The sequence below is a fragment of the Ambystoma mexicanum genome, chromosome 7p (assembly GCF_040938575.1).
Source record: "Ambystoma mexicanum isolate Mex_15411 chromosome 7p, UKY_AmexF1_1, whole genome shotgun sequence".
Classification (NCBI taxonomy): domain Eukaryota; kingdom Metazoa; phylum Chordata; class Amphibia; order Caudata; family Ambystomatidae; genus Ambystoma; species Ambystoma mexicanum.
The window spans coordinates 821,207,331-821,234,368 of record NC_090939.1 but is presented as its reverse complement, the minus strand read 5'-3'; the positions used below and the strand labels follow the sequence as shown (position 1 = coordinate 821,234,368).

Below are 27,038 nucleotides of genomic sequence, written 5' to 3'. Positions count from 1 at the left end.
AGCAGGGGTGATCTTCCTTCTATGTCAAGACCGGAGGCAAGCATTATGCTTGTTCAAAGCTCGCACTACAGCCTCTGCAATCGATAGGACTGGTTTAAAATAAAAGGTCTTAAACACACTGTCAGTTGACCAGTCTGTTACCTGTAGGATGTCCGTGAGAGGGACTCCAGCAGCAAACGCCTTGTATGTCATGGCTCCCCTCACCGAGTGGCCTACGAATCAGGCTCGATCGATCCCCGCTTGTTGCATAATTTCATGGACCCACCCGGTGATGGTGGCTGTTACCACTGCCTTAAATGGTTTCATGCGTGCAATGAGCAACTGTGACACTCCTGCCGGTTGCCATTCTGCCGTCCTGCTCTCGTGCTCTTTGATGCAAGGTGGCATACACAACTGCAGGTGCCCAGCCAAGTAAGGCTACGAGATGGAAGTGGAGTTAGTCTTGCTCCTTCTTGCCAGTGTAAAAGTAATGACCTCTGGGCCATAAGCCTTCTTATCCACTTCCAGAGCTCTGACATCAAAGACGCTACTAGATGACATTAGGCAAAGCAGCTTTGCTAACTTCCCTGATAGCTGCGTCATCGAGAGATACCTGTTTGCTGGCCAGTCTGACAGAAACCGTAAGACCATGGTCACGTCTCACAGGCATGTGCACTTTGGTGCTGGAGGAGTGCGGAACCGTGCACCTCTCATGAGCCTAACTACTGCCGGTTGATGCCCCGCTGGTGCGTCATCCACAGTCACGTGTCCAACCAATATGGCTGATCTGTAAACACCTAACGTGTTGAAGGCCTTGCCCTCATCCAGGAGAGCGGCTAGAAAGTTAAGGACTGCTACTAAAGGGGCATACACAGGAGGAATACTTTTCCTTTTGCATCAGCTCTAACATTTGCTCCATGCCACGCCGTAGCTACTGCGTGTGGAAGAGGCCCAGGAGTCTGAGATGAGCTGTGCAACGTGGCACAAAATGCCTGGCATTGCCCATCTTCTCCAACCACCTTGCAGGTCAACAATTGGCACTTGTACCTCACTCTCAGAGGATGAAAGGACCCTGCGGGGTCCGTAAGCAGGTGTATGCCAGATGAGGAGATCCATGGGGAATCCGAGGAAAGTTCCATCAGAGCTGGAAACCACACTTGTGATTTCCAAACAGGCACTACGATCACTATCGTCACCTTCTCCCTGTGCACTTTCGCTAGTACTCTGCTCAGCATCAAAAAAGAAAGGGAACGCATAATGCGCTCATCTGCCTCAGTCCTGGAGAAACACAGCTGTCCCTTGTGTGCTGGGGTCTAATCTCCAGCTCAAGAACCTTGCTTCTGCGCATTTAGCCTGGATGTGAACAGGTCCGAATGAATCGGCCCCCACAGCTGATCCAGTTGCTGGAGTTTCTAGTCGCTGGAATCTGTCAGGTAACAAGAGCTCCAGTGCGCTACTACATTGAGGGATGCCGGGAGGTATTCATTTGTCATTCAGATTCTGGATTATAGGCAGTAATGCCAAAAATCCTTTGCCAACTCTGCGAGGAGTCTGGACCTTGTCCCTCCCAGGTGGTTTATGTATCTGGCTGCTGAGATGTTGTCCATCCTCAAGAGGATGCAACAGTTTACCTTGTCTTTCGTAAAAGCCTTGATCGCGAAAGACCCAGCTAATAGTTCTAGACAATTTATAGCTAGCTCCAGTTCTCGGAGTACCAATTTTCCTCCTGTCTCTAGAACACCGAGCCTGCCCTGTTGGTGTGTGACTCTATGACTAGGTCTGGACTGTCTCCGAAGATGGCCCACCCGTTCCACACTTCCATGTTCTCCTAACACCAGTGCAGTTATGTGTGTGATTCTTGATCTAGAGGGACCAACTGGTGGTACCTCAGACCCTGCTGAAGATGGCTGATCTTTAGCCTCTGAAGGGCTCTGTAGTGCAGGGGCTCTGGAACTATAGCATGTATGGAAGCTTCTAACAGTCCTACTACTCTTGCCAGCGAACAGAGAGACCGGAGCTCTTTTTCGAGACATGCCCTGAGCTCTTTTTTGATATCTCGTATCTTCTTTGCTGGAAGTTCCAGTGTCGCTCTCCTCATGTCCACCATGAAAACTAGGACGTTGATCTTCTTTGCAGGAGACTTGTCTGACTTCCCCTGATTCACTAGAAATCCCACAGATGACAGCAGGCTCTTCACCCAACTCCTTTGGTATAGAAATATCTCCCTGTTGTCCGCTAGGAGGAGTATATCGTCTATGTATATTATTATACAAATACTCATTTTTCTGATGCCACTGGCTTCGTTAGCTTGTTAAAAGACCATGGGGCTGATGCGAGGCTGAAAGGTAGTATTATGAATTGCCAGAATTGTCCTTCCCAACAGAACACCAGGAAAGGGTGGAACTCTGCGGCCACTGGGACCGTCAGCTAAGCGCCTTTTCGATCCATCCTTGTTAGCCAGTCATCTTTCAATGAGAATATCTCTTCGCTGGTGAATGCCTTCCATCTGTGCACTAGGAATATAGTGCTGATGATTCAGGGGCCCTGTGAGCTGCAACATTATATCACTTATTTCCCTGCAAAACTGCACAACCTCGTTGTGGAGGAGTTTCTCTTCTGCTTATGACATGAAAATGGGGTTCACACACGCTACCTGCAGTGGGGCTTGTATGATCTCTAGGTTGAACTCTTGGGTCATTTGCAACACATTTGCATCTCTGGATAGTGCATGCCAGCTTCACCAAAACTGCAGTGTCCTCCCTCCTAAAGGGGGTATGTAAAATGTGTCTCTCCCATCTGAGAACACCCCTTGTGCTCTTCCTGCTCCTCTACCTCTACAACCTCTGGTGTTCCTTCCTCTAGAGGGGAAGAAGGAGTCTTGCTGTCTGGACTCCCAGTAGTGGGCACTGACACCATGGGGACTTTGGGAGGATGAGAAGCAACTGGCCGATCGACCCCGATAGCGTCCAGTCCCAGCAAAAACTCTGCCTGGGAAGATTTTCTTTATCGAAGAATGCACTTTCTACAGGCAGGTGTATGTGCCCACAAACCTCCCTATCTCTATGCCATATGCCTTTCTGAATAAGAGGCCTTGCGCTGCCCTGCCCGCTTTGTAGGTGGTGAGGTCACTCAATTTAGGGTACATTTTTCAGAGCAGACTCCTCTGTCTTTCCGAGGAGATGGCACAGTTGGCATTGCCTAGGAGGCATACTGCTCGCTGGGACCAATTAGCTCGAGCCTCTACCTTCACCTCCTCATCTATGTCTCTTGCTCACTCCGCTAGATCCATGATCTTAGCCAGGGGACATGTGATATCCAGAACTTCTCTTGGCAACTTCTCCAAGACATGTCCATACCCTTCCTGAGATTTTCTGAGGTCTTAGTAACAAATGTAATAATTTTGGGGTCCAGTTCGGGTGCCTTGGCTACTTTCCCCGCTAGGTCTGGGCATGGGTACCCCACTCTCACGCGTGAACTGGTGTCTTTATCTGAGGCTTTTCTGATCCTTTGTGCCATGTACTTGGCCACTCTTAGCAAGGGCTGCCAATCCGAGGACCTAGGGTTTTGGATGTCATCTTGATCAAACATATCTGGCATGTCCCTATCCAGAGTTTCCAGGCATTTCTCCGTAATGGCCCTCTTGCGCCCTGCTGAGACAGGGTTCAGCTTAATGTCCTCGAGGATGCAGAACCTTCTGGCGATTCTTCGCCTGTATCCTCATCTGTATTTCCCACATAGCCTTCATCTGGGTCAGAGGCAAGGAGGCTTGGCTCTTCTGCCCTTTGGAGTAAGGCTTCTTTTAGCTTACCAAAGGCAACTGCTGCCTCTGGGGTCTGTTGTTCTACCCCATAATGTGGACCCGGGGGAGTAGAAGAGGATTTCCTCTTCCAGGTCATGTTACTCCTGTGAAGGCTCTCCTTCGATACGTCAGCCTTCAGTGATGTGCTTTCATCATGTCCCTGGGTACTTTTGCTCTTTTGGCCTAGAATAGACTCTAGGGTGGCTAGCCCTTCTTGTATAGGTCTGACTCCTCTGCCACTGCTTCTACTAAACAGTCTCCAAAAGCCTGCACTCTCTGTGTGCTCCTCTTCACCCCACTCATAATCAGAAATGTTGGTGGCTGGAGGGCTTACTTGCGGTGCTGAGTGCCAGTGCCTGAACTGGAGCAGGCTGAAACGCACGCCCACTGGGAATTCTTAGTGTGGGGTCAGTGGCTTTGCACCCTCAGCTTTAAGCTCCTGATTATATATATATATATATATATATATATATATATATATATATGTAGTTATGGTTAAGTTGCTGTTTCCATAGGAAGAGCACTTTTTGGGCAGCTTATAACTTCGCTCTCCCTGGACGAATCCTCACCAAACTTTGCAAAAAAAAGTATTTGGGTCACTCTGAATTTTTTTGCAAAGTTTGGTGAGGATTCGTCCAGGGGGGGCAAGGTTTAGGGGGGTCCCAAAACTTTTTTTTTCCCATAGACATAATGGGAAAAAACTTTGCTCATGCCTACAGCCCAAACCGCTGGACGGATTTACACCAAATTTGCGGCAGGAGCGGCAGCTTGGTCCCAAACGCGTGCTTTGCTTTATTTGGTGTAAATCCGTACAGTAGTTTTTAAAAAAATGACAAAAATGTAAGTGAAAAAAATTAGTGATATCTGTGTTCGCTTCGCGGACACACTTCCCTGTTCGCTCTGCGGACAGGACGGTGATTCGGCAAGCAGCTTATGTGATGTCCGCGGACATCTGATGTGCTCTCTCATTGGAGGCAGTGAAAGCGTGCAGTGCGTCTGGCCTCAGAGACTCCCGCCATCTTTGTTCCTCGCATGAGAGGCTTTGTATCCCGCCTGCACAGTAAGTCCCCCACCCCCGCTCATGCCCGTGTCTGTCTCCTGTTCCTCCCACCCCCCCGCTCATGCCCCGTGTGTCCTTCTTGTCACCCTCACTCATGCTCCATGTCTTCCCTTTTCCTCCAGCCCCCCGCTCACGCCATTGGCACACGGTGGCCAGCGGAGGGCTGAGGAGTGGGATCTGCCGCCTGCACACGAACGCTGTGTGTCTTTCTCCCTCCCGCCCACCCCCCGCTCATGTCTGTGTGTCTTTCTCACTCCCACCCACCCCCCGCTCATGTCCGTGTGTCTTTCTCCCTCCCGTCCACCCCCCGCTCATGTCCGTGTGTCTTTCTCCCTCCTGCCCACCCCCCGCTCATGTCCGTGTGTCTTTCTCCCTCCCGCCCACCCCCGCTCATGCCCCGCTCGTGCCCCGCTCGTCTCGACCACCCGCCCTCCATATGCTCATGCCCCGTGTGTCTCTCCCCACCTGCCGCCCACCCCCTGCTCATGTCCGTGTGTCTCTCCCCACCCACCGCCCACCCCCCGCTCATGTCCGTGTGTCTCTTCTCCCCACCCACTGCCCACCCCTCGCTCATGTCCGTGTGTCTCTCCCCACCCGCCGCCCACCCCCCGCTCATGTCCGTGTGTCTCTCCCCACCCACCGCCCACCCCCCGCTCATGTCCGTGTGTCTCTCTCCACCCACCGCCCACCCCCGCTCATGTCCTCTGTGTCTCTCTCCCTCCCCTCCACCCCCGCTCATGCCCTGTGTGTCTCTCCCCCTCTCGCCCACCCCTCGCTCATGCCCCATGTGTCTCTCTCCCCTTCCCCCACCCCCCTCTCATGCCCTGTGTCTCTCGGCGCTCCCCCCCACCCCCGCTCATGCCCCGTGTGTCTCTCCCCACCTGCCGCCCACCCCCTGCTCATGTCCGTGTGTCTCTCCCCACCCACCGCCCACCCCCCGCTCATGTCCGTGTGTCTCTCCCCACCCACTGCCCACCCCTCGCTCATGTCCGTGTGTCTCTCCCCACCCGCCGCCCACCCCCCGCTCATGTCCGTGTGTCTCTCCCCACCCACCGCCCACCCCCCGCTCATGTCCGTGTGTCTCTCCCCACCCACCGCCCACCCCCCGCTCATGTCCCGTGTGTCTCTCCCCCTCCCCTCCACCCCTGCTCATGCCCTGTGTGTCTCTCCCCCTCTCGCCCACCCCCCGCTCATGCCCTGTGTCTCTCGGCGCACCCCCCCACCCCCGCTCATGCCCCATGTGTCTCTCCCCCTCCCGCCCACCCCACGCTCATGCCCCGTGTGTCTCTCCCCCTCCCGCCCACCACCCGCTCATGCCCCGTGTGTCTCTCCCCCTCCCGCCCACCCCCTGCTCATGCCCCGTGTGTCTCTCCCCCTCCCGCCCACCCCCTGCTCACGCCCCGTGTGTCTCTCTACCTCCCACCCACCCCCACTCATGCCCCGTGTGTCTCTCTCCCTGCCCTCCAACCCCGCTCATGCCCCGTGTCTCTCTCCCCTTCCCCCCACCCCCGCTCATGCCTCGTGTGTCTCTCTCCCTACCCCCCAACCCTGCTCTTGCCCCGTGTGTCTCTCTCCCTCCCCACGACCCCTGCTCTTGCCCGTGTCTCTTTCCCCCTCCCACCCACCCCTGCTCTTGCCCTGTGTCTCTTTCCCCCTCCCGCCCACCCCCGCTCTTGCCCCGTGTCTCTTTCCCCGATCACCCACCCCCGCTCTTGCCCTGTGTCTCTTTCCCCCTCCCGCCCACCCCCGCTCTTGCCCTGTGTCTCTTTCCCCCTCCCGCCCACCCCGGCTCTTGCACCGTGTGTCTCTCTCCCTGTAGGAAGGTGTAGGAAGGAAGGTGTAGGAAGGAAAATCTATTTTTTTTTTTTTACCACCCGGCGTTCCCACTTTGAGGACATAAGATGTTAGTGGTCTTCATCTATTGAAAAGGATGTTATGGTGACGTTGCACTAATAAAAACCTTTAAAATTTAGAAAAAAAAATGTTACAGGGACGTTATGGTTAAGTTGCACTAATAAATACCTATGAAATTCAATGAAAAATCTTTGTTAAAGGGACGTTATGGTTAAGTAGCGCTACTAAAAACCTATGAAATTCAGTGAAAAAACGTTGTCAAAAACCGAAAAACCCTTGAAATTCGCCAGTTATGGTAAGCTAAGCAACCATAACTCGCACCACCACCGTGCACTGCTAAGACTAACACCCACCCCCGCTCTTGCCCCGTGTCTCTTTCCCCCTCCCGCCCACCCCCGCTCTTGCCCCGTGTCTCTTTCCCCCTCCCGCCCACCCCCGCTCTTGCCCTGTGTCTCTTTCCCCCTCCCGCCCACCCCCGCTCTTGCCCCGTGTCTCTTTCCCCCTCCTGCCCACCCCCGCTCTTGCACCGTGTGTCTCTCTCCTTCCCCCCATCCCCCGCTCATGCCCCGTGTGTCTCTCTCCGTCCCCCCAGCCCCCGCTCATGCCCCGTGTGTCTCTCTCCCTCCCGCCCACCCCCGCTCATGCCCTGTGTGTCTCTCTCCTGCCCACCCCCGCTCTTGCCCCGTGTCTATTTCCCCCTCCCCGCTCTTGCACCGTGTGGCTCTCTCCCAAACCCCCCACCCCCCGCTCATGCCCCGTGTGTCTCTCTCCCTCCCCCCACCCCTGCTCATGCCCCGTGTGTCTCTCCCCTTCCCCCCACCCCCCGCTCATGCCCCGTGTGTCTCTCTCCCTCCCCCCACCCCCGCTCATGCCCCGTGTGTCTCTCTCCCTCCCCCCACCCCTGCTCATGCCCCGTGTGTCTCTCTCCCTCCCGCCCACCCCCACTCATGCCCCGAGTGTCTCTCTCCCACCCCCCACCCCCGCTCATGCCCCATGTGTCTCTCTCCCTCCCCCCACCCCCGCTCAAGCCCCGTGTGTCTCTCTCCCCTTCCCCCCACCCCCTGCTCATGCCCCGTGTCTGTCTCCTGTTGCCCCCTGCTCATGCCCCGTGTCTGTCTCCTGTTCCCGCCACCCGCTCATGTCCCGTGTCTCTCTCCTGTTGCCCCCACCCCCTGCTCATGCCCCGTGTCTGTCTCCTGTACCCCTCCACCCCTCCGCTCATGCCCCGTGTCTCTCTCCTGTTGCCCCCCACCCCCTGCTCATGCCCTGTGTCTGTCTCCTGTACCCCCCACCCCCCGCTCAGGCCCCGTGTCTCTCTCCTGTTGCCCCCCACTCATGCCCCTTGTCTGTCTCCTGTTCCCCCAACCCCCCGCTCATGCCCCGTGTCTGTCTCCTGTTCCCCCCAGCCCCCGCTCATGCCCCGTGTCTGCCTCCTGTTGCCCCCACCCATGCCCCATGTCTGTCTCCTGTACCCCCCCACTTTGCGCTCATGCCCCGTGTCTGTCTCCTGTTCTCCCCACCCCCGCTCATGCCCCGTATCTGTCTCCTGTTCCCCCCATCCCCGACTCATGCCCCGTGTCTGTCTCCTGTTCCTCCCACCCCCCGCTCATGCCCCGTGTCTGTCTCCTGTTCCTCCCACCCCCCGCTCATGCCCCGTGTCTGTCTCCTGTTGCCCCCCACACCCCCGCTCATGCCCCGTGTCTGTTCTCCCCACCCCCTGCTCATGCCCCGTGTCTGTTTTTCCCCCCACCCCCCGCTCATGCCCCGTGTCTGTCTCCTGTTCCCCCACCCCTCGCTCATGCCCCGTGTCTGTCTCCTGTTCCCCCCACCCCCCGCTCATGCCCCGTGTCTGTCTCCTGTTGCCCCCCACCCCCTGCTCATGCCCCGTGTCTGTCTCCTGTTGCCCCCAGCCCCCGCTCATGCCCCGTGTATGTCTCCTGTTGCCCCCCACCCCCGCTCATGCCCCGTGTCTGTCTCTGTTGTTCCCCCACCCCCCGCTCATGCCCCGTGTCTGTCTCCTGTTCCCCCCACCCCCCGCTCATGCCCCGTGTCTCTCTCCTGTTGCCCCCCACCCCCCACTCATGCCCCATGTCTGTCTCCTGTACCCCCCCGCCCCCCGCTCATGCCCCGTGTCTGTCTCCTGTTGCCCCCCCGCTCATCCCCCGTGTCTGTATCCTGTTCCCCCCACCCGCTCATGTCCCGTGTCTCTCTCCTGTTGCCCCGCACCCCGCGCTCATGCCCCGTGTCTCTCTCCTGTTGCCCCCCAGCCCCTGCTCATGCCCCGTGTCTGTCTCCTGTACCCCCCCACCCATTCCCCATGTCTGTCTCCTGTACCCCCCCACTTTGCGCTCATGCCCCGTGTCTGTCTCCTGTTGCCCCCCACACCCCGCTCATGCCCCGTGTCTATCTCCTGTTCTCCCCACCCCCGCTCATGCCCCGTATCTGTCTCCTGTTCCTCCCACCCCCCGCTCATGCCCCGTGTCTGTCTCCTGTTCCTCCCACCCCCCGCTCATGCCCCGTGTCTGTCTCCTGTTGCCCCCCACGCCCCCGCTCATGCCCCGTGTCTGTTCTCCCCAACCCCTGCTCATGCCCCGTGTCTGTTTTTCCCCCCACCCCCCACTCATGCCCCGTGTCTGTCTCCTGTTCCCCCACCCCTCGCTCATGCCCTGTGTCTGTCTCCTGTTCCCCCCACTTTGCGCTCATGCCCCGTGTCTGTCTCCTGTTGCCCCCCGCTCATGCCCCGTGTCTATCTCCTGTTCTCCCCACCCCCGCTCATGCCCCGTATCTGTCTCCTGTTCCCCCCATCCCCCACTCATGCCCCGTGTCTGTCTCCTGTTCCTCCCACCCCCCGCTCATGCCCCGTGTCTGTCTCCTGTTCCTCCCACCCCCCGCTCATGCCCGTGTCTGTCTCCTGTTGCCCCCCACGCCCCCGCTCATGCCCCGTGTCTGTTCTCCCCACCCCTGCTCATGCCGCGTCTGTTTTTCCCCCCACCCCCGCTCATGCCCCGTGTCTGTCTCCTGTTCCCCCACCCCTCGCTCATGCCCCGTGTCTGTCTCCTGTTCCCCCCACCCCCGCTCATGCCCCGTGTCTGTCTCCTGTTGCCCCCCACCCCCCGCTCATGCCCCGTGTCTGTCTGCTGTTGCCCCCAGCCCCCGCTCATGCCCCGTGTGTGTCTCCTGTTGCCCCCCACCCGCGCTCATGTCCCGTGTCTGTCTCTGTTGTTCCCCCCACCCCCCGCTCATGCACCGTGTCTGTCTCCTGTTCCCCCCACCCCCCGCTCATGCCCCGTGTCTCCCTCCTGTTGCCCCCCACCCCCCACTCATGCCCCGTGTCTGTCTCCTGTACCCCCCCACCCCCCGCTCATGCCCCGTGTCTGTCTCCTGTTGCCCCCCGCTCATCCCCCGTGTCTGTATCATGTTCCCCCCACCCGCTCATGTCCTGTGTCTCTCTCCTGTTGCCCCGCACCCCGCGCTCATGCCCCGTGTCTCTCTCCTGTTGCCCTCCACCCCCTGCTCACGCCCCGTGTCTGTCTCCTGTACCCCCCACCCCTGCTCATGCCCCTTGTCTCTCTCCTGTTGCCCCCCACTCCCTCGCTCATGCCCCGTGTCTGTCTTCTGTTCCCCCCACCTCCCGCTCATGCCCCGTGTCAGTCTCCTGTTCCCCCCACCCCCTGCTCATGCCCCGTGTCTGTCTCCTGTTGCACCCACCCATGCCCCGTGTCTGTCTCCTGAACCCCCCCACTCCGCGCTCATGCCCCTGTGTCTCTCTCCTGTTGCCCCCCACCCGCTCATGCCCCGTGTCTGTCTCCTGTTGCCCCCCACCCCCCCGCTCATGCCCCGTGTCTGTCTCCTGTTACCCCCACCCCCCGCTCATGCCCCGTGTCTGTCTCCTGTTCCCCCCACCCCCTGCTCATGCCCCATGTCTGTCTCCTGTTGCCCCACCCATGCCCCGTGTCTGTCTCCTGTACCCCCCACTCTCTGCTCATGCCCCATGTCTCTCTCCTGTTGCCCCCACCCCCCGCTCATGCCCCGTGTCTGTCTCCTGTTGCCCCCCACCCCCTTGCTCATGCCCCGTGTCTGTCTCCTGTTCTCCCCACCCCCACTCATGCCCCGTATCTGTCTCCTGTTCCCCCATCCCCCGCTCATGCCCCGTATCTGTCTCCAGTTCTCCCCACCCCCGCTCATGCCCCGTGTCTTTCCTGTTGGCCCCATTCCCCGCTCATGCCCCGTGTCTGTCTCCTGTTGCCCCCCACCCCCCGCTCATGCCCTGTGTCTCCCTCGTGTTCCCCCCACCCCCTGCTCATGCCCTGTGTTTCCCTCGTGTTACCCCCCACCCCCTCCGCTCATGCCCCGTGTCTCCCTCGTGTTCCCCCACCCCCGCTCATGCCCCTTGTCTCTCTCTCCTTTCCCCCCACCCCTGCTCATGTCCCGTGTGTGCCCTGTATCCCCCGCTCATGCCCTGTGTCTCCCTCGTGTTCCTCCCCACCCCCCGCTCATACCCCGTGTCTCCCTCATGTTCCTTCCCACCCGCTGCTCATGCCCCGTGTCTCTCTCGTGTTCCCCCCACCATCGCTCATGGCCCGTGTTTCCTTCCTTTTCCCCCCCCACCCCCTGCTCATGCCCTGTTGTGTTCTTTATACACCCCCCCTTCCCTTTCCATGGTGGCCATCTTGGTAAAAGATTTTCCTCCCTACACCAGGACGCCGCATAATAGAATGCTATTTATATCAATGCATCGTTCAATGCACTAATTAGGGTATGATATTTATTGCAATGATCCTTGACACTTGTTTCGCAACATTATAATAAGAATCCCTTGTACACATATTTCATGAAAAGTACATACACATGTGATGTCATCAATGACATTTGTGATGTCAACTTTGATGTCCTGGTTGTTAGTCTTAGCAGTGCACGGTGGTGGCGCGAGTTATGGTTGCTTAGCTTACCATAATTGGCGAATTTCAAGGGTTTTTCGGTCTACTTGGAACCATAACGTCCCTTTGACAACGTTTTTTCACTGAATTTCATAGGTTTTTAGTAGCGCAACTTAACCATAACGTCCCTTTAACAAAGTTTTTTCACTGAATACATATATATATATATATATATATATATATATATATATATATATATATTCATGTTTTTTTTTATTTTCCTTTATTATCTTTTATATATAACCCAGTCTTGCACTTGAGGCTTTGCTGATAAATCTCTACATTCTTTATCCTTTTTAGCGTTTGTTTGTACTCTTCGGCATCATAGCCGAAAATGCTGCATAGCCCACGCACGTGTTTTTGACAGGCTGGATGCGTGTGCACTTGGGTGCTGTCGGTTTGCTAGTCTCATTGTCCAGCTGCAGGCCATTTGCTTCTGTGCCGCCGGCGTTGCCGGTACAATCCTGCGGCTTGCTGGCTTCGGAGGATCTATAATTTTCAGCACTGCTGATACCAGTCTCTCCAATGCACGGCGCTCAGGGACTCAAGTTTAATGTGAGCCGCGTTGCACATGCGACAAGGCTTCACTCTTCCCCCCTGAGGGAGGGAGCCTTATCCTTTTCTTCCTAATACGGCCGAGCGGGTCCGCGGGCATGCTGGAAGTAAAGCACAGGACCCGCTCGGCACAATAGGAACAATGAAACACTTGCCTGCAAGGCTGCGCTACAAGGGGACTCACTGCAGTCATTGCCCTGAATCTAAGAAAGCTTCCACATAAAACGACGCGATCAAAGCAACTATCATGCTCTGAATGCTCACCCCTCTGCTTGTGCGTTGTTAAACAATTCTGACATTATGTCCATGCAGTATACACATAATTCGATCATTAATACAATCATTAAAACAAAACCTATCTGTCTGAAGATCAACCAAAAAAGAGGTGGAGACAGAGGCAGGAAGTAGCTAGGAGGTCTACAGACAGGAAGTCTAATGGACTACAAGAACAGGTCAGAAGAAAGGGAAATGTAGTTTTCAAAGAAAAAATATTGAAATGGAAAGGATTTGTTTGTTTTTCAGTGAATAGCGTTGTAATTGCTGAAGAGTAGATTAAAGAAGTTGAAGCATAATGCTTACCTCCGGGCTTGACAGAGAATTAAGCATGTGTCCTGACACTGCTCTTATTATGTCACCTGGTACCAATAAGACGAATATTGCAGCAGCAACCACTCATCAATTTTGGAGGAGCCAAGTCATACCAAGATCTTAAGAGCACATCAAGGTAATGGAAGTTGGTATTCATTTGATGCCCCTGCTCATAAAACATTTTAAAGGGATGATATAGGGGGTCATTACGACCCCACCATTAAGGGGTTAACGGCGCCGTAAAAGGCTGTGGCGCTGTTAACCCCTTAACGCCTTACTACGAGGTCCCTTTGCGGCTCCCAACCTTAACGGCTGGTCTGGACCAGCCGTTAAAGTAGGGACCCGCAAAGGGACCTTGATGGCAATTACGGTACTGCAATTTGCGGTACCGTAATTGCCGCCTTCCCCATTCCCATTGAGCCCTATGGGGCAAAAATGGGAATGGGGAAGGGTCACAGAAAGGGGGAATTACAGCCCCGCCAACCTTGGAATGAGGTGGTAATTTCTCCATGGCGGACTCTGGCATGGACCATGGTACTAATAGCACCATGGTTTAGCGCTGGAGTCCTAATGAGGGCCAGGGTCTTTAATAAAGATTTTGTTTTTCACAGGCTGCCAGGGTCATACATATTCTCATCACCTAAAATATCATTATACTTAGTTAGGTGCAGACCATCTGCCTCCTGATGAAGATTGAAGGTGGCCTTATTGCAGGATTCACTCAGCCTTGTATACTCTTCTTAGAAATTAGATAGTTATGTTTTTGGGGAAAAAATAGTCAGTATTTGGTAGGCATTTATATTGTATATTAGGGCCGTTATTCTAGACTTCTATGTAATAGGTTCCAAAGGTACGTGGTGAAACTTGAAGACAAAATTAAGGTACGAGAGCAACTTGGTGCCAGAATTAAAGGGAATATAAGAAATGTCAAGGCACCATGCAGGTTGCCTGAAACTCTACATAGATTGATCACATTGGTTTATAGAGGGTAGTAGGCCAGGCTGCGAGTTGAAGGTGATAAAGGAGATAAACTACTAGCCTGATTGGTCAATAGGAAGAAAAACAGAAAGTCCATTGTTTCCATCAAATTGACAAACGGGGCACTAATCAATAATCCAGATGAAATCAGCACAGCATTCACTCCGTCTAGAATAAAAGGTATATTCTCCACGGCCGATGGTAAATGTCCCAGATGCGGGAGCGAAGATGCAGACACATTCCACATCACATACTATGGGCATGCACTCGTCTAACCGCATATTGGGCAGAAGTATGTGACACATTAGATGCTATGTCAGAACAACCTATGGAATGGTGCCCAACTATCTGCCTTCTTGGGGTAGTGGGAAAAAAGAATCCCAGTTGGCGTAAACTGCTCAACCTTTGCCTACTACTGGCAAAACGGGCGTACTTGATGCGGTGGAAATGTAGAGAACCACCTACGGAGCAAGACTGGGAGGGGGATATGACTTGGGCAAATGATTGTGAAGAAATGTATGCCGAACTATTACCCACTCAGAGCCGCTCCAAAGACATATGGGGCAGATATAGGCAATATCTCTTGGACAGAACTATGGAAGAGGCGAGCTCAGAAGCATTGTAGTTATGTGTACAAAGAGTATCCAAGGAATGTATTGGTGAACATCAGAAATGTGCAAAATGCAAAAGGCGAAATATGATGATGTATCTGTGCATGTTAAAATAAAAGTTGAAAAAAATTATACAAAAAATCAGCACAAATTTCAGCATATTACAGAACCATGTACACTTAACAAACACACAAAATTTAGCAGCACATAAAAGAATCCTTGCAGGAAGTGAAATTCCCCAAGATATTGACAGCTAATAGCTTGGCCTATGATTGCCCAATTGAGTTGGAGGAGTTGAAATGGGCTATCAAACCATTACACAGGGGGGAGAATCCTAGTCGGGTTGGAATTCCAGTGGAATTGTATGCAGAATGCATAGAGTTACTGGTTCCTCAGCTTGTGTTGGTACACTTCTTGTTACACAAATGACATTCTCCCCCAAACTATAACAGGGGGTATTTATAGTTGTTATTGTTGCCCTGGAAACTGGATAAAGATAGTGTCCAGTATTGACCAATATCATTAATAAATGGTGATGCCAAAACATTGAGTAAGGTTCTGAATGAGAGATTGGTGGTTGGGATTTCTGCGATGGTGCACGATGGTCAGGCAGGTTTCGTGCTGGGGTGAAAAATATCATTAAATCTGCATAGATTGTTCTAAATTTTAGATATGGGCAGACACTCTGTGCAGGATTATACAATATCCAGTCTTGATGCTGAAATTGCTTGTAGCTTTTATTGATGGCCATAATTATGGCAAACCCAAGGAGTGGTTTTGATTTAGTCAGGGCTTCTGAAATGGGTCCAATTGATACACAATTGCCCGGGTGAATATTTTACAAGGCTATTTCTACAGTGCTATTGACACAGAGAGATATAATGTGAAATAAACGGGTAACAACCCCATAAAGAAGGTGTTCAGACAATGTCTACTAACAGGGATACATAGATAACATAAGAAAAAAGGCAGTTTGTCAACAACGAGTGGCCAGCACACGGAAAGTAAATAAAAGCATTTTTATTTATACACATAAGAACAATTGACATTGATCATGAATGTAAAAAACAAATGAATAATCCCTAAACATGTATCACATAAAAACAAATGACGACAATATAGTGCGCCCAATTCATCAAAAAGGAAGTAGTGTCCAAACTGTCCTAGAAGAGAACTGGTAGTGTTGCTTAGACTGTTGAATGTTTGTGTGAGGTTACCTGTATCTAACCCCTATGTATGATATTAGAAGTACTTGCTGTATTAATGTACACACTGGAATGCCTAAAACACATTAGGGCATGAATCTAACATGTTTCTGTCCAATAAGTCTCAATGCCGGACATTTGTCAGGGGTAAACACCAACAATTAAAGTACTCTTGATCCTAAGACAGCGACTACTACCGGGTGCAATGTCACCCTATGAAATTTAAACAAGATCTACACAGATGATGGTTACATGTATTCAGAACAGGACACGATAATTAGCAGTGTCCCGGGGCACAAATGTACTGTAGATCATCACATGACTGAAAATAAAAAACAAATAAAACCTAATTACCAGAGGGTACTCGATATCAAAGCATGAATGATGTATTATTAAGTCACATCAATTCATACAAGAACCATACCTGTCGTTGAATAATAATTAAGGCTGGTCAAACATGCGTTGAATGCGGAGACACATCCAAGGTGTCAAATATACTGGCTCCAATGTAGTCTCACAAGCCACCAATCTAAATGAATGGGAGTAAGGGCGAACTTAACGATGAATCGCCAACACAATAGAAAACTACCAAGTACATGACAGAGGGGAGAGCACCACTGCAAACCCAAGAGAGAAACCGCACCAGGTGTGAAACCAATCCATAAACCACTTAAATACATAGGGCGCTCCGGAATGTAATAGTGAACTAAGGCACAGTCCAATTAAGCCATCACCAGAAGGAGGCAGTACAGCAAATCACATGCTGATGGGTGTATGTATAAATAAACAACACCTACGTTAAAGTATTTCCGATACAGTGTAGCATGAGCTCAGGTGCACAGCTGCACGTCGGCACAATGGCACAAAGAACAGTCAAACAGGTGCCACGCGTCTGCTGTGAAAAAACGTAATAGCAAACAAATGCAGAGTGAATATACTGTATTCAAGAAGATTCCACGAGTGTTACAATGAAACCAACATTAAGGCGCGGGAATAAAACTCACCGAATCCAAGCTGTATGCTTTCCTCCACACCATCTGAGACAAGGCAAACGCAATGCGTATGCGTGCTGTTGAGGACGTACATTTAAAATATCTTGCAGTGTCACGTGGAGGGGCACGTTGCCACAAAGATGTGTCACGTCTAAGAAGTAATAACCTTATGTAGGGGAAGCATAACGATGTGCGTAGCTCCGTTTTACACAAACGTAAGCCATGAAGTCCAATATGGAAATGAACTGATTACCCAAATGCGTCCTGAATGACAACGTCTAAAGCATGACAGTACCACCAAAATTAAACAAAAATAAACACCCACTGATGCTCCAGTTAAAAATACAGTCAGGGTGAACATCACCATGTACAATAGTACAATACAATGCAGTGAGCATAATGCCGGCAAATTCTTATGTTGATACAGAGAGGCCTTAGGTCTGCATTCACTGGAAATAAGGGAAATTACATAAAAGTCACTGGTGACCCTCACATGATCTCCCTGTAGACAAAAGACATTTGTTTATTCATGAGATGCCTCTAATGCAAATATACGTATGTTGAACAATCGCCACGAGTTTGGTAAAATTTCTGGTTTGCGCATTAATAACAGCATGTTAGAGAAATATCCATTTAGTAACCGTGAGATGTTGAGACTGACAAACCTGCCCTTGGCAGTTACTGTGTAGCCATTTTGTTATTTGGATGCAAGGATTGATGGAAATCAGGATACGTACACAACTATAATACTTCAAGGGCTATTGGCAGACTGGAGAATGCTGTGAAAAAATGATCTAAGTTCCCGTTGTCGAGGCAGAGGTAAACACTGTGATTTAAAATAATGATAATAAAACCTGAGGAGGGGGGCATTACCGGTCGGCTAATGCCCCTGGGGATATAGTTACATGCCTGAACGAAACCCCACATAGTCTCTTCTGCCTTTTCATGGTGCCCATTAAAAATATATTTTTAAAAAAGTAAACAAAGCAAATGGCTGCCATGGATTGGGGGCGAAGGGACTACACATAGTCTTTTCTCCCTTCCCAGGGCGACCAGTCGCAGCAAGGGAAGGAACTACAAGGGACCTGACGCACAGAACGGAGAAGGTGAGTCTTTATCGGGCTGGTAACGACCCATCGAGTGCCAATCAGATCGACTGTTTCAATCTGATTGTCCCTCGACGAGTACTAATAGCAAACAATCTAATCATTACCTAAATGCTCAACTTCCTTGTTCCGGTAGTTACTTTTCAGGTGTATCAAAGACTAAATGATCAGCCTTAAAAATAAACAGAGGCATCCAAAACATATCTCTTCCTTGCCCACAATTAAAGAACGTTGTCAATTAAGATCACTTCAAGAAGATAATACTAGAATAACTTCGGCTGTAGGAGTGGGAGGAATTTTCATATGACTAAGATTGATTAAATGGTGCAAGGAAAGATGGGCAGCCAAAGTCAACTCTATGGACAATACTCATTCTGGAAAGCCTGGGTATCAACCCAGGAGGTGTTAAGGAGAACAAATACCTAGTCTGAAAGAAATCTAGACGGATCATGGTTGTAAATGCAAGTGACCATTTTTATAGCAGAATTATTTCACGTAACAACAAAACAACGGATGTGCCAATCCATAATGACATTTCCCAATAGTCATGTTGAAAAAATTAGTTTAGGTGTCTATGGACCGAAACAAAAGAAAAGTCCAAGCTATGGAAATAAGGCCAGCCTCCCTCTATTTAGCTCAGAGTTCTTGCCCAGCACCAGACCCTGCTTGATAAGGCTGCTTGAACCTATGCATAACCACTTACAGGAAAAAGGAATCTCTTTTAGGTTCAAAAACCTGAAGATTAGAAGAACTAGGCATGATGTCATGAAAAGAATATGGAAGTTGAGGCCTGCAAGCCTGAACACCACTTCCGTCAGGTAACTGGCTATGGAAATCAGTCCTTGAATCATTAGGGTCAATAACTCAAACTAATTGCAAGGATCAGAGGATTAATTTCCAGATAGTTCCTAACCACAGATGTCCCTGCGTAGCCCACTAGGTCCACATGCAGGCACAGCAAATATATAGGTAGTGTAGGGAGGTACCTCACATTAGATACATTAAGAAAAACACACAGGAAAACTGTTTAAATACATACATGGGAATGCACATTCTGCACTATGTAAATATAAATAGGACTGTATGTATGTTAGGTAGTTCTATACATGTAACCAGGCACCTGGCCTGTGCCTTTATCCCCCATCATGGTAACCACTTGCTAGATTTCAGGAAGGAATGTTGGGCTATGAGTGGCTGTTGCCAGAGGCAGTTGGAGCTCTCTCTCAGAGGGGACAGCTGTGTAGCAGTGATATGTTAACTAGCCCTAAACCTCACTCATGTCCCACCAATTATTTCTGTGTCACAGGCCTGTAATCATTGTTATGGCCGCGGACCAAAATCTGTGTTTCATAGCACCCAGGACACAGACTGAGTGTGGTCCTACTCTGAGGGCTGCAGTCCTTTCAAAATGATGTGAAGGAGAGAGACCATGCAGGACAGCACTGTCGCTATTCTCACAAAAAATGCATCCCTTGTGCCTGGGTGAGAGTTTTGGGTGAGAGAGAGTGACCTGCCGATGCCACTCTAGCTAATGAAGATTTTGGCTCCCAGGTGCTCGCCCATTATTACTGCCTGCTGCTTCCCTGCCCACTGTGAACCGTTTTCTCACACAATGCAAAGGTTAAATAGCTGAATTCCCAGTGGGGATGTTCAAATAAAATACGTTCTCCATTCTCGAACTGACTGACGGTGCCATTCGAACGGCTATTAGCATGCAACTGTAACTGTAAAGTGGCTGGGGAGAATTTCTGTATTTATTTTGTTTTTATGTTTAAGTGCGCACATATTTTTAGACTAGCTACAGGGGCCAGGTGATCACACATTTGCACAAGTTCTAAAAAGTGAGAAAATGCTTTTATAGTACAGAATGGAGCAAACCGGTTTTGTCACAATTCGTATTATCTAAAAACATTTGCACTGGGGGAAAAATAAATCGTACTGAATTTTTGTAGTACGTTTGCTGCATGACATAAAAAGACATCTGTTTGGTACATTTCTTTTCATGTCACTCATCAAACATAGTAAATAAAGCAGTCTGTTTCCTTTGTGCCTTTATGGACACATTTTTAGATAATACAAATTGGGCCTAAATCTGTTGGCTCCATTCCAATGATCTAAGCAGTAAAATTGGGGCTAAATGAATTATCTCCACTTTTTTTGCAGCAGTGCAAAGCTTTGGAAAACTAGCCCAGGAATCCTAGGTGGTCACACATTATTTTTTATCATTTTTACTATTATTATTAATATTATCATTCTGCATATCTTGTTTAGCAGCAATGCAGTACTGTACAGGTCATAGAGCAAAACATTGGTAGCGGTAGTAACATATTAGCATAAATAAACATTAGTAATAATTATCACAATTGGCAAGATAGCCAGAATCTAGTCTACACCAAGGTGTTGTTGGAAGGCCCAGGATTATAGTTCTTTCCTAGGCTGAAAGAAACCTAAAGCAACCCGGATTGCCACTGGTCTTGGTGGAGTTCGGCTTTCCACCGATGTTCATAAACATGGTGAAATTGCTATATACTACTCCAGATGCATCTGTAGTCACTAATGGCATTACCTCTGCTCCGTTCACTCTTCATACATCATTAGTCCAGCTTCCATAGTTTGAGATCCCCTGCCTCTGACCAGTACATTACAACTGGTAGTATCTGCAAGCTACTGCAGACGGGCCCTCATTTATTTCCATGTCTGACAGAGCATACTCCCTGGATCTATTATTAGTCTGATTGTGAGTGACAACGCCTGAAGAGTTCTTGTTTGTGTCGCTTCCCATGGATAGGAGGATGTTGATAGTAGGCAAACTGCCCCGTGGCTCACTACTAAGGACAGGAGGGTCCAAATGCTCAAAATTATTATTTCCTAGAGCCCACAGTCCTGACCCCTGAGGATGTATGGATGTTTGCTTGGATATTTGCCCAACATCCTCCAAGTATCCTGGCTTGAGTTCACTATCTTCTTCCCAGAAAGTTCCCTCTCTCCAGTGAGGATAGTACCAATTGTGTCCGCAGGAAGAGCGAGGGTGAGGCAGGAGAATCAACCTCTTTGATAGTTCCCCCTCCCCCGTGACTACCTCCCTTGGCCCTGTGTGAGTGAGCAGTCTCTGGAGTTCCAGCCCAAGCAGTTGGAGCCATGTAGCGTGGGTGGTGGGAGCCAGTGGGCTCCGCTCCAGCTCCTATCAGACCTGTCCCGATATTGCCATACTTATGGAGGGAGTGAAGAAGCTTAATAAAAGAAAGTACATGTGCAACTTACCTGCTGCCTCAAGGATCTTACAGAAAACATATACATACAACATCTCAATCATTTGATTACGATAATGCTTTCGTTTGCATCATGCAGTGCAAGTCATATCATCAGAATACGCAGTTATAAAATAAAGTGCAATAGTGCTTGTGGTTGGGACGTGACCTAATATCACTGTGCAGCATCTTTACATCTCAGAGTTCCTCACAAGGGGTGTGCGGTGACTGGATTCTGCATCCTTTAGGGCGTGCAATTTGAAAGCTGGCTGTCTCTGAGGCTCCACGCTAGATGAATATATTTTGAGAAAGCAAACACTAACATTTCGTCTGCTGTCGATTTGGACATGGTTAGTGCATCGGGCAAGTTTCTGATGTGGTATTTTAGCAAAATGGGTACGAGATAGCATCTGCTAGAGCGATCGTAGTATGGGCATAGGAATAAAAAGTGTACAACATTGTATTTCTCTGCAGTACAGACTGGGCATTGTTCAGATTCCACCATGTTCTAGGAGTGTAGCTGTGAGTTCGAGGGCAAGGTGCCCAGTCTGTGTCTCATGGATAGAGATCGTGAAAGCAGCAGGGTCACAATATCCAGATAACTTTATGGTCCAGGTGTCGGTTTGCAGCGCTGGTATTCTCGAGTTTGTGCTGAGGACTCAAAATAGAGTTCTACTTTGGTCCTCATCTTTGTTGCAAGGACATCCTGGACAAGCAGTAAATACCATATGCTGCAATGTGGCGATCCCCAATGGAGTCCATTGGGACTCAAATGCGACTCCAAAATGAGATGAACTTAACATCGTTCAGACCCTTCCCGTTACTGCATGCATAGTGTGTGCGGTAACAGTATTTTAGCTTGGTGGTATTCCCAGAAGAAATAATGGCAAGCTCTAAATGAGGCCTAAAGATGGACAGGCCGATTCATGGAATTAATGTGCGCTGACATTTTCAGCGCAAGCGTGCGAAAGCGTGCGAATCGCAGTGCCAGTGCGAAAATCGCAGTGAAACCCGCACACAGCGATTCATGGAAGTCCGTGCGTGTGTAAATCCGAGGTTGTGCACCAAAACTCTGTGTGGCGCATGCTGGCGCACACGTCTCCAAACAGCGTGCGCGTAGCCCACAGCGAAATCGCACATAGCGTGGCGCACACAACAAAAGTAGGAGGAACAGAGGGCGTGACACGCGGAATGAGGAACAACGCATGAAAATGTGGGCGTCACGGGGGAAGTACAGGAGGCAAATGCACGGAACGCCCACACGCACGTTCAAAACACGTATTCATGGATTCGAACGGGCCGAACGCGTGTGCCAAAAAAGATGCGCTAATCCGGAAACACATACGCCAGCAGGAAGCAGGCGTACGTGGACCGCGCAGCATAAAAATGCACGCAAACAACAAACAAGCTCAGACGCCAGGATGAATATACCGTTCCTAGCAGCAGTGGTCGTGGGATACCGCAGGAGGAGGAGGAGGAGGATAGTCAGGCCCAGAATTTTCACACCCAGAACCAGCCTTTTTGGGATGCCTGATGACCAGGTGTATGGGAGGTACAGGTTTCCACCTCACATAATACTCGACCTGGTGAGTGAGTGGGAGGATGACCTCACATCACCCACCCCGTGCTCCCAAGCACTGAGCCCCCTGGAGAAGGTCCTCAATGTACTGCACTTCTTTGCCACTGGATCATTTCAGCAGACAAGTGCTATAGTGGGGGGGGGGGGTGTCACAGGCCACGCAGTCACACTGCCTACACCAGGTCTTGGCCATCATGACTGCATGCCCATCAGTCCGCAGGCACATATACCTGCCCAGAACACCTGCAGAAAGGCAGGCTGCCGTCCAGGATTTCTACGGGGTGGCACAATTCCCCAAAGTCCTAGGTGCCGTTGATTGCACCCATGTGGCCCCAGGGCATCAGAGCACATCTATAGAAACCGCAAGCACTGGCATTCCATCAACGTCCAGGTAGTATGTGATGCCAAGGGAATCATCACCTCAGTATATGCCAACTATCCAGGGTCCACCCACGACAGTTTTATTTACAGAATTTCAACCCTAAACCGGACCTAGAAGCTGGGCGGCATGGCGATACATGGCTGCTCGGTGAATATAAATGCCACAGCACATGCATGCATGTCAGATACTGAGTAATATCACAACCCCACTAATGATACCCATCACCACCTCCCCCGGGGACAGTGCCTACCCTCTGAGCGCCCACATGATGACGCCATTTCGGAACCCCGCCACGCCACCCGAGGTAAGATTCAACACAGCCCACATTGCAACCCAGCGCATAGTGGAGCGCACATTCGTAGTGCTCAAGTCACGCTTTCGCTCCCTTGACTGTTCTGGCGGGCAGCTGTTATACGCTCCCTCAGTATTGTGCAGGATCATAGTGGCAGCATGTGTCATGCACAATGTTGCAACATGCCGGGGCCTGCCCGTGGACATGGTGGTGCCCCCACATCCCCAACCACATGCACGGCCGCTGCGCATGTGAGGGGAAAGGGCACGGGGTGAGGCAGCCCGTATGCAGCTGGTGGCTAATTACTTCACCTAAAATCACACCCCTGTGGAGTGCACACAGCCCTGGCACATACCATCTGACAATCAATGATGATGACATAAGGGACAGTCAACTGTCACAACCATACCAGCCTGACATTGGTCACCTGGAAGTGTTACATTGTGTGCATCCCTACCTACACAAACACCACCAATGCTGTGTCATCAAAAGACACTTCTATGCTGCTAAATTCATTACCCCTTTGCAAAATACAACATGACAACAGTGATATGTCACCCAACCCCTCCCCAGCACCACCACCCAACACACCATGGCATGTCATGCTATGTGAGAGCAAACAAAACAATCCTCATAACCTGACACAAGTGTCACAAAGTACAGTGTCCCTAATGGAAACTGGCCACACACACTATGCTCCCAGTAATGTAGAACTAACAACACACATGACCAAATACTTACCAACAATACAATGCAGCTACACAACCTCAAACATAGCAAAAACATTACAGTACTAAGTTAAAGTAGTGGTAGTCTTACAACCTGATTATGCCAGCACATCGCCCCCTTCCAACTGTACAGTGTTGCTGCCACGCAAATGTGTAAGTGCACTGCTTACAACATGAACTCCATCTCCAAAGTAGACGGCCTTGTGAAGACATGAGGAATGAACCTGCAAATTAGGAGGAAGACATGGATGCACAAGCACATGTCAATACACCATGCAGTGTACAATACAACAACAATATCCACTAGGAATGTATACACAGTATTGACTACAGACTGCCCACACAGCTCATGGGAGTCCAACGTCACTGTGCAAGTCACTGTCACTTGTGCACACCCTTTGCAAGCCCATGGAAACGGGAAGCAGGAGGGGTGTGTGTCTCACGAACCCAAGCATCTAACCCAAACTCAGGACAAGCCTGCATGTGCCCAGCCGGAATACAGTGGATGCCCACGGGAGCCACACAAGGCAACACACTGTAAAAAAAAAATCAAAAATCAAAATTCAAAAATCAAAAATGGCCATGTGGGGGCAGGGGTTGGGAGGAGGCCACCCAGGAGGTCCGAGGACAGGGTGCGCACCAACAGCCACCTGTGTGGATGTTGAGAAAAAAAACACCTCCATGGGCTCATGGCCTGCACGGCCATGCCAATGTGGGAGAACTGCTGCTGTCGCTCTCATCACCCTCAGCTGCTGCATCAGGTGGTGGTGGTGCTATGGGAGGCAGCCCACGCAAAGCCCTGGTATGGTCCTCCATGGCACCAAGCATGCAGGTGTGGAAGGTCTCGTTCTGTAGGATTATATTGCGGAGGTCCCCATGTAGCACCTGACGTGATGCCCGGATCTCCTCCCGAGTTGCCTGCATCTCAGCTGAGAGCGAACGTGTGAGCCGCTCCAGCTGCTGTTCTGTCCTCAAGTTAGTGGAAGCCTCAAGGTCAACAGGAGTCTCCCTGAGGTGATGGAGTTCTACCCTCAGGGCTTCCCTGTGGCCCTGGGACTCTATTGATATCGATTGGCGTAGAGTCTCCAGTGCCGCCCGTCAGTCCCTGTTGGACGTCAACATGTCCTCCCTGTGTGATTGGAAAATGGAGTCTGTTGCCTGATGTAGTTGCTCCATCTGCCTTTAAGGGGGGGACAATGGAAGTGGCCACCCTCTCCATTGCTTGAGCCATCATCTCAACTGATGCTGCCTGTTGGGTTGCCATACCGTACATGGATTGTTCCCATGCGGTATTGCCTGGTGGCGTACGGCCATCGTGTCGGCGGGCACCACACCTGTTTGGGGCAAGGCGATCTGCGCCTTTCTGTGCCGGCACTGCCCGAGGCTGCAGGACTGCATTCCCCCTCTGATCTGCTGGCCCAGGAACAGGATCAGATGTTGTGGAGTGTGACCCTGCATCCGTAACCGCCAAAGGCGGATTTACCAACACTGACATCCCCATAGAGGGTTCTACCCCTGGTGCAGGTGGGTTGGACAGAACAGAATCCCTGCCAGAAACACTTACCTGCGATGGCACATAGGGCTCATCATCCGAATCAGCACCTGAATAGAGGTCTGGGGAGGTGCACCCAGAGACACCCCTGGACAGAATGGTCTGCAGCAAGATTGGGTTCTCACCCACCACCACACCATGTCCCCCACTGGTGCCCGGTCATGCCTGAGATCCCTCCTGGGTCTGCACCATCTCCTCAACCTCAACAGCATCAAGTGCATCATCCCCTGCAAAAACATGAAAGACAAAAAATGGAAACAGGCATTAGCACCATAGCACACAAATAGGCCTGACAAGCTACAGAACCACTACATGATTTACACATGCCCCACATGACTATAACCCTCCCATGCATGCACTGGGGAGGCAAAAGGGAGACACTGATGACACCAAGATGGAAGAGCAACACATTTGCTGCATGCTGGGTAGCACTGCCATCACACATTGGCCTGTGAGTGGCATGTCCAATACACATACATGACACATGCCATCACACAGATGGCATGTACCATAGCCATGGTACATTCCACAAGTACATCCATATGTCAGTGAATGAGTACTGTCAGCCATCCATGTGAGATGGACATGATGAGATGAAAAATGCTACATAGTGTGACAAAATATGCATGTGCCACACACTGCAACACATCCAGTTTACAAAATTACAGTGATTGCAGGCCGATGTACACATCAATGGTTGTGCACTTCAACATGACAGGAAACATCATGTTCCACATTCAAACAGGCCCCAAAAATGTATGTGATCAGGCCAATACTCAATCAGCCTGAATGGTCAAATCATTCACCTAACAAGGTAACACATGTGGGCCAATGAAGGGATACGGTCACACCCAAATCCAAGGCCGCTGAATGTTTTGGATGAAGCACATGGGTGACCCATACCACTCAGGCACACACACCCTCACCAGGCACTCAATCAGAACCCGTCACCCATACAACATACACATGCATTACACACACATGCATGGGCACTCACCGGACAATGCAAAATAATCAGGTAGTTCTCCCACACCTTGGATCTGTTCCTCTGTGAGGAAGGCCCCAGCAACAGACTCATGTTCAGTGAGTTTGTTGTCCTCTTGTGGAGACCCACCGCCAGTCACCAGAGTAGCGGCATGATTTGAGGCCAGCTTATTCTTTGCTCTGCGTTTCAGGTCATTCCACCGCTTGTAGCAATCATCAGCTGTGCGCCTCACGAATCCAAGGGCACTTATGCGGCCGGCGATGATATGCCAGTGTGCCTTACGTTGACCAGTTGTGGTCTTGGACCCTGCAGTCACCAGCATTTCGTGGCTATGTGCCGACACATAGGACACAAGTGCATCAAGTTCCACCTCATTAAAGCAAGGCTTCCTTGTGGTACCGGAGTGTGTAGCCGTGTCTGGGGTCTCAGCCTGTCATGCCAGAGCACTCTTCTTTAAAGGTGGAGCAGAGCCAGAGTGGCTTACGCCGCTCTGGTCAGTAGGGGCAGAATCACCGGTGGACTGGTTAGTAGGAATGTGGGAATGCACAATGACCATAGGTCTTGGTTGCAGGGTAGTGTTGGCAGGGGGAACGTCAGTTTGATGGACT

The 27,038-nt window shown here is 50.9% G+C and overlaps 1 protein-coding gene across 1 annotated transcript in view; it reads left to right on the top strand.

The window, feature by feature from the left end:
- LOC138526343 (interleukin-5 receptor subunit alpha-like) overlaps window positions 1-27,038 on the top strand; it is a 427,945-nt gene that overhangs the window by 310,888 nt on the left and 90,019 nt on the right. The window lies entirely within an intron of this gene.